This window comes from Chiloscyllium plagiosum, unplaced genomic scaffold (genome assembly GCF_037043375.1).
Source record: "Chiloscyllium plagiosum isolate Xiang-an unplaced genomic scaffold, Cpla_swu_hap1 HiC_scaffold_23, whole genome shotgun sequence".
Taxonomy (NCBI): domain Eukaryota; kingdom Metazoa; phylum Chordata; class Chondrichthyes; order Orectolobiformes; family Hemiscylliidae; genus Chiloscyllium; species Chiloscyllium plagiosum.
Genome location: NW_028270161.1, coordinates 33,962,524 through 33,969,896, shown reverse-complemented (window position 1 = coordinate 33,969,896; position 7,373 = coordinate 33,962,524).

Below are 7,373 nucleotides of genomic sequence, written 5' to 3'. Positions count from 1 at the left end.
TTTTATAGTGGTGTCACAAGTTGATTGTGTTATCAGTACTTGAAGCACAGGTCTTGTACAGTCAGCTGGAACCTTGATATATTCCTCATCGATTTGCTAAAACCAGCATCCATTAAGATGAATACTTGGTTTAATATTATTTATGCATTACTGTAGTCAGCAGCCAGATATTTTAGCTCATGCCAAATGCTGTTAATTCTGTCCTGCCAGCTGGCAACAACACTTGGAGTTTGGGTATATTGAGTAGATCTGCTTGCTTTCTTTTCATGGAGATGTGTTATATCTCACAGCTAGTACATAATATCTCTTTAGGGGACATTTTGATGATGTAATTGTCAAATTATGGCATGTGACCTGATTCCTTAAAGGCCTCAGACTCCATTCTTGCTGAGTCCACTTGCAGCATGACAAGCTGAGATAGTTGTGTCATTGTTGACATTTGAATTGGTTACCTTTTAACCAGACGCACAGTAATTGTAACTGTAGTATATGTAGATAATAGGAGGTCTATTGAAGCCTTCAATAGTTTGTTACCCAGTCTAACATAATTATCACCTTATCAGATATGAATAATGTATCAAAGATAAAAAGCCCATCACTGCATCTTTAGGAGATTGTGGACAGAACAAATGTGTGCAACAGCAGTGGTCATTTATATATAGAAATGAGCTCCAGATCACGTCAGGAAGTTAACTCCTTTTACATTGTATCTGTTAGTGTGAGAATGGAAATGTATCACAACGGAGCTTTATTTTGATTCAGATCAGTTCTTTCTTCAGCATTTGTAGTCTCTTAATATCTTTGAAGTTGAACCTAAGAAACAATAGATGAAGTATCAGTTAGTTAGAATCCATACAGTGTGGGAGTAGGCCATTTGGCCCATCAATTGCACACCGACCTTCTGAAGAGCATCCCACCTAAACCCATGCCTGTAACCCTCATTTTCCACAGCTAACCTGCACATCCCTGAACACCATGGGCAATTTAGCATGGCCAATTCACCTAACCTGAACACATTTGGACTGTGGGAGGAAACCAGAGCATCCGGAGAAAACCATGCAGACACGGGGAGAATGTGTGAACCCAACACAGATAGTCGCCCAAGGCTGGAATTGAACTCGGGCGACTATCTGTGTTTAATTGAACCCATTAAATTATTCCATTATAAAAAGCCTGCCTTGAAAGATATTCAGAGGACAAAAAAACAATGTAAACATCAAATTGCTATTGCTACTGAAATAATGAACATCTCCCAAGAATTGGGCTGTTGATTAGTGGAAGTAAAACAAAGCTCAGAATTCCAGATTTAAATATCTCCACCTTGGGAAAGCTGGCACAGCAGAAGGAAACAACCCTGGGATTCATCCGGCTGTCAGAGTCATGGCTTCACTTTGGAAATCTGACCCTATGTTTCTTTTGCTTTTTGCAAACTCTCAGTTGTTGTCAACACACTAAAAGAACTCTTCCAGGATTCATCTGACATTCACGCCACATGGACCAACCAATCAGCTAGTCCTTCATCAGATATTCTGTGGTCTGGGATCTTGTCTTGCCATCTGATCATTATTTGTTGTCTCAAACAGGGGAGTGGCAGCATTTCTTAAATTGGTGCAAATATGTTATCCCGATTTTACATATATCAAATAGGGTCATCATAAGAAACCCCTTTATCATTTGAACTTGGCCTGACACAGTAGTTCTACATGTGTGGTGCTGGAAAAGCACAGCCACAGCTTTTGACTCTGATCTCCAGCATCTGCAGTCCTCTGTTTCCCACAATAGTTTTACGTGATGACAGGTTGCACTATAAATTGCTACCAACAGGAAAGTGCAACTTTCTCCGATTGGTGTCCTGATGACTAAGTAGCAACATGTGAAAACACCTAATGGACTCCAACAGTGGTGAGTACGTCAGCTTCACTTTATGTAGGCTGGTTCAGACATTAACTACTCTTCCCATCTTTTTTCTTTCCAGTTCTCTTGCTTTCATTCCTCTTTCTCTCACTGGTAAATATAAACAAGCTGCCAAGACACGCTTCTGTTCCCTCAGCTGGATTGACACTATGCTTCCTTTGCTAATGACACTGGACTCATCAAGTAATGCATTTTGCCCTGTTGCACCATTTTTTTAGTCTACTTTGAAAGCAAGAATACATTTGCAGAACAGTGGAATCATTAATTATCCATTGCTTGGGGGTATTGTAGCTCAAAGACGTTCTTTGAAATTGCATCTCAAAAGTAAAGGTCATCATTTGGGGAACCACACTGAGCACAGGGAGGATCGTGCAGTATTTATTAGCTTGTGAGTTTCTATGTATTTTTAGTAGGAATTGGAGGAATGAAATTTTTGTTTTAACCCTTTCATCTCTATCAGTGCACAGCTCTCAGCTCCTACTGATTGTTGTGGAGCTTTGTTTGAGTGCAGTTGCTCATTCAGTGACTGATTTATATTCAAGGAGGTTGTTTCTACTTTGAATGCAGTTTACCTGCAGTACATTTTGATGGAATCTGTCAGGAGGGGAAATGTTTTAAGTTGAAGACTAAACTGTAGTAAATAAAATCCTGGGCTTGTGCAACATGGAGTTCAGTTTCTATGTTTGCTAATTATTGTTTACAAAATATTTGAGTGATGCTACGTTTCTGTTTGTGGTTTCTCACTGCTCTCTCTCAGAAGGTGATTTTGGGCCAGGCTTGTAATAAAGGCACTGCTTCATGTATAAACTGTTATGGGCTGCTGCAACTCTGCTACTGACAGAGGAAAGTTTTTCTAACCAGTGTTTTGCAATTCCTACAGGGCGAGCAGTAGAGGACCAGGCTTGGCGTGACACAGTGCCGACCAAAGAACGAAGAGACACACAAGGGTCTAGCATCAATGTAGTCATGCACACCTTCCATCAGATAGACTAATTTCAATGGCGGCTTTTGCTCGAAACATTAATTTTCCTCCTCCTTGGATGCTGCCTGACCTGCTGTGCTTTTCCAGCACCACTCTAATCAAGACTCTGATATCCTCTGCAGTCCTCACTTTTGCCTAATTTCAATGGCACCCTTATGTGTGTTTGGAAGACTCATCAAACGATGACCAGCAGTTCATGTGTGAGCACGAGGAGAACTACAGTTGTGAGGGATACTCCTTGAAGGATAAATGACAATCTAGTCTTGCTCAGCTTGGTGGAAATGCAGTCACATACAAGATGGGTCTTCCAAGAGAAATAATGGGAGATTTGTGTCCAAATGTTGGAGTTCCCGAATCGCAGGGTATCATAAAAACTGCCAGGAATCCTTACACGTTCCTGCAGATGTCGCTTGTGGTGGTCGTACACCAACTAAATGTTGAGGGAGTGGAATCCCTTCCCATTGATATATGCCCTTGGCCACTTTGCCAAGGTCCTGATGGTCTCATGAGTGCATACAATTATGCCCAGTACATGAGGAAATCCTACTTGGAGGCAAAGCACATATCTCTCTGGGCCTATGGCCCCATCAGCCTAGAGGTCCATATACAATGATGTTCTTTTCTGGGACATTTGTCACTTACCTGATAGTGCAAGTGGCCTCCCATTGCAGTATACCAGACAGATTTGCTACTACCCCTTGACACAACTCAGAGGCAGGTGACTGTAGCTTTCCTGGCTATTGCCAGGGTGTGACTATGTGTCTGTTGAGATCTGAAGTCTTTCTCCACCAAGCCACAGAAGACAGCAGCCATCCATATGGATAGACACAGTCTCTAGCTGCACTGCTGCTCTGACATGTCCAGGAAACAGTCTTTTGTGGGACAGTCACCTCCAGTGAAAATAGGGTTCAGTGCCTTCTATGTCTCTTGGACATCATCTAAGTACCTTTCCACACCTTTGTACCTTTTCTGCAATTGCTTATCTATTATCACTACTCAGTGCCACCTCAGAGTGGCAGAGTCCCACGATTGGAGGTGACTTCACTTGCCATCTGCTGCACAGAAGTTTTAACTTGGACCCTCCTTGATTGCCCACTCCTGCAGCATCACACTAAGTCCTGCAGGTCCACTATCCCACAATTACCTGACTGCCTCTATCTGAAACATCCTTCTTACTCAGTGCCGACTGTGCCAGTGCAGGAGGCCCTCTCTGCTTATTCCACATGCATGCAGCATCTAGAAGGGTTCCCGTTACACCAGTTCCAGGTGGTTCTTGGTTTTGCAGCTGCCTCCACTCCTTGGACATTCTGAGGATCCCACGTGTTCCCGATGTTTCATCTTGGAAATTGAAATCGACCCTGCAATGAGCTGTCAATGGTTCCATTCACTGATTTAATTGAATACCTGCCACTCCTAAGTTGTAACAGTCACCTGTGAGAAAAGAGTTGAGAGTGTGTTGTTAGAAAAGCACAGAAGGTCAGGCATCATCCTTGGAGCAGGAAAATCGATGTTTTGGGCCAGAGGCCTCATTCGTGATGAAGGGCTCTGGCCTGAAACATTGATTTTTCTGCTCCTGACCTGCTGTGCTTTTCCAGCAACACACTCTCAACTCTGATTTTACTCCAGCATCCGCAGACCTCACTGTGTCCCACCCCTAAGAAGACCCCATTCACCAGAATGGCTGGACAGCAAATTTGAACTGGAGGACGGGCATGCTCTTTTGGCTCTATGATTTTCCTGGAATGTCCACCTCCAAACTCACTACTGGTTTGGGATGAAAACTCCACACATTACCCATGTTTTTCTCTTCCCAGATGCTGCCTGATCTGTTTCATTTCCAGCATTTTCTGTTTCATTTCCAGCATTTTCTGTTTCTATCCCTGTATTTTATGCTCCAAACTGAGCTCCACATGAGGAATTCAATGTGAGAATGGGTGTGCCTTTTGGTAACTGACTCTCTAACCCCGGATCAAGTTTGGGAAGAGATGACTAGCAGGTGTCCTGGTGAATCCCATTGAAGTTCGGCCTCACCAAATCTGCCAGCCAATCAGAGTCTGGCAATTTCTGGATCCTGGAGATCATCACTGGAAACCTAGTCTTCACGGGATCCAATTTTTCTTTTCCTTATTCCATTTCTTTTGGATCTTGTAGGGTGGGAGTCTCAGAGAGAGGGGTACTGGGTGGTTTGATGCATGGCTTTTAGTGATGAGCCAACAGCCAAATCTCACAAACCATATCCTGATTGACCTCAATCTGAAACAAATCGAGGCTCCCCTCCCAACTCAGAGACCTAGGGCCCCCTCATTTCTAATTTTCCTGATGCTGGAAGACAGGCGTTAAGGCCGATGATGAGTTGTCACCTTAAGTAGCTGTTAATTGACTGCTTAAGAGCCTCAATTGCATACAGGTCATGAAGGCCCCCAGAGGACCATCTCACTTAGCACTTAATCGCTGAGGTAGAGAGTAGGGGTGGGGTTGGATCCACCCAGAGCTATCTTCTCCAATTAGAGTGAGAAGAGCAAATAAACAAGCAGGTTGGCCCGAACAGGATAGTTAACCTCTTAACACTGCCTTCCTTACCATCTAATGAGGGGGAAATGACCATTTCTCTATCATCTTCCTTGTTACCCCAATTCATCAGAAGATCTTGTCAGCCAAACTAACCACCCACTTCACAACATTTCTGTTCTCATCTCATACCTCAGGCTAAGCCTTTTGATTAAATGATCTTCATTCCAGTGGCTGTGCTTACTTGCTCACCTTCTGAGACAAGATAACTCATTTCTTAATGCCTCATGTTCTTTGAGGGGACTGTTTCAATGTTTGCCTTATTAATACTACTTCTCTGTCAATACAGTAGCACGTAAATTTATAAATGTGCATAAAATCATTTCTTTGGAAATATATTATAGAAATGCAGCTCAATCGCAAATTATTTCCGTGGAGGCAAATAATCAGAAATCTTAGAAGAAAGCACTCAAATGGAAAGACTTGAACATGTACAATTTTCTACTAATTGGGGCATTTCTAATAAAATCACTTTGTGAAAGAAATTTGTAGGATACAGCATTTTGCTCGATGTTCTCATGTGCTCATTTTTCTTTAAAAACTCATGACAACATCATCAGATTAGCATTCCCATGAAATTCTCATAATCTATGTGAAAATGCATATAATCAGTTATATGCGAATTAATGTGGAAAGTGTCCTGTGAATTTGATCTACTGGCATAGTACTGACCCTTTAATGGGTGAGGGGTATAATGAAATTCACTAGCAAGAATGCTGCAGCAGTTTTAACAGAAATCAATATCACCTTGATCTTTTTAAATGTTAATAATGTGCAATTACTCCATCAACATTCAATCTGACACAGGTTTTCCACACACTTCTCATACCGTGAGAGTCCTGTCACCTGTAGCCCAGGGTTTCTTTCAGATCTGCCACTGTTTGATTTTCCACTTTGCACATACAGTCTCTGCCAGCTTCTTCAGAGCCCAGCTGCTGTCGTTTGATCAGGTGCGGCACTGGAAAAACACAAGAGCCTCACGAGTTCAGAGCACCATGAATTGATCTGCAGGAATGTTAATGCAGTTTTGTAATCTTGCTGCAGTCCCAGCAGAGTGGTATTCATTGCCTCTGGGAACCATGTGACTCTGCTCATATTTGCTGGTGCCACTGTACTGAAGCATCACGAGGTTTGTGAAAGCCAATATCAGCTCCCAGCATCCCTCAAAAGATTATTCCTTTGTACCTTTGGATTTCGGAAACTTCATGCAAATGCCATTGATGGAAGAAGAGCGGATCACCTCTTATTAATGGCACATGTTTAATATAAAACTACCTTTAGCAAACCAATCCAAAGATGTGCAGGTTAGGTGAATTGGCAGTGCTAAATTGCCTATGGTGTTCAGGGATGTATAGGTTACATGCATTAGTCAGAGGAAAATATAGGGTAGGGGAATAACTCTGGGTGGGTTATTCTTTGGAGGGTCTGTGTAGACTTGTTGAGCTAACGGCCCGTTTCCACACTGTAGGGAAATCCATATCCTTGGATTTTGGGTGGAAATCTATATCCTTGGATTTTGGGTGGGAACAAGACTGGCCTTACTGAGGTGTTACCACAGTTGAAAATCCCATTGACATCAACTGCTTGGTCATAGGTCTGTTTTATCCTTTCGCGTGCATGTGGCTTGGCACTAATTCTCTTTACAATATTATTATCCCACTGCTAATGGAAACAAACCAAAATTGGAGAAATTAAACATTGAAATTCACAAGATGTTCTGGTGATTCAGTTAAGATTCACACTGTTCATTCTCAAATCCCTCAATCCTCTCTCTTTATGTCACCACCTTCAGCCGTACTACCTTCCAAAATATCGATGCTCCTCCAATCCTGTCCACTTAAGCGTCCCGATTTTTAAACACTCCACTATTGGCAGCTCTACGCCTGAAACTTTGAACTTCATTGCTTAA